This window comes from Schistocerca gregaria, unplaced genomic scaffold (assembly GCF_023897955.1).
Source record: "Schistocerca gregaria isolate iqSchGreg1 unplaced genomic scaffold, iqSchGreg1.2 ptg000960l, whole genome shotgun sequence".
NCBI lineage: Eukaryota > Metazoa > Arthropoda > Insecta > Orthoptera > Acrididae > Schistocerca > Schistocerca gregaria.
Window position 1 is genome coordinate 3,840 of NW_026062313.1, and position 1,161 is coordinate 5,000.

Genomic DNA, 1,161 nt, shown 5'->3' on the forward strand with positions numbered 1-1,161 from the left:
TACCCGCCATTGCCCCCGAACCTGAGTTGGCCATGTGGGTATGAAGCGATACGAGGCTGTGGCTTGGCGGGACAGTCCCCGGCCGGTGAGGGGGGGCCGCCCGGCGTGCTGGCCGCGCGCTGCGTGAGCGCACGCACTACAGCCGGCTGGTGGGGGGCGCCCAGTGGCAGGAGCGCCGGCCGACGGGCCCGGCTGGCGTCCCAGCTATGCGCCGGCGCACCCTGCGCGCGGCGCCAGGCGGCCAAAGTGGGTTCTGCCGAGCCCGGTGCGAAGCGCGGTGGACATCTGCAGTGTGCTGGTCCGATTGCGGACTGTGTGCGTTGAGGATGCGCCGCCGCCCGGCACTCGGCGTCGCGACGCCGTCTGCTGCTCGGTCGCCCCCAGCGGTTCTCGCAGGTGGTTTGTATCGCAGCTCTGCGGACGTGTTGGCGCGTGCGCTGTGCTGGGAGAGTTCGCTTCTGCACCCAAGTGGGGCTTTGCCCTTCTGTGGCGCTGGCGTTGGAGCTGCCGGTCACCGTAGGTGGCGCGTGTTGTTTCCCGCCGGCAATGCCACGACAGCACGCTCCCGGGCCTCTGTCGGCAGCGGCAAGCTCAGTTGGGAGCACGGGTGTTCGCACTGAAAGCGTCTACTCGCCCATCTCCGGGCGATTGCGCCTCTCTCGAACCCGACCAAGTACTTAGGACGGCGCTGCGCGCCGCCGGGACCTGAGAGGGTTTCGAGGTGTATCGTGCAGGGGAGCTCAGCCTCCTCCTGTTTGCAGAATAATTGAGCGGACGCTTGCGTGTTCGCGCGGGCCCTCGGGACACACTCCCGGGCGGCCGGCTGCTCAGCTCTCGTTGACGCAGCTCCCTGGTTGATCCTGCCAGTAGTCATATGCTTGTCTCAAAGATTAAGCCATGCATGTCTCAGTACAAGCCGCATTAAGGTGAAACCGCGAATGGCTCATTAAATCAGTTATGGTTCCTTAGATCGTACCCACGTTACTTGGATAACTGTGGTAATTCTAGAGCTAATACATGCAAACAGAGTCCCGACCAGAGATGGAAGGGACGCTTTTATTAGATCAAAACCAATCGGATTGGCTCGTCTGGTCCGTTTGCCTTGGTGACTCTGAATAACTTTGGGCTGATCGCACGGTCCTCGTACCGGCGACGCATCTT

At 63.0% G+C, this 1,161-nt stretch overlaps 1 non-coding gene across 1 annotated transcript in view; it reads left to right on the top strand.

Annotated features, from left to right (window-relative positions):
* Positions 1-847: 847 nt before the first annotated feature.
* LOC126326025 (small subunit ribosomal RNA) overlaps positions 848-1,161 on the top strand; it is a 1,893-nt gene continuing 1,579 nt past the window's right edge. The window contains exon 1 of the ribosomal RNA XR_007560487.1: positions 848-1,161. This exon is cut by the window's right edge and continues 1,579 nt beyond it. This is a non-coding gene — a ribosomal RNA (small subunit ribosomal RNA).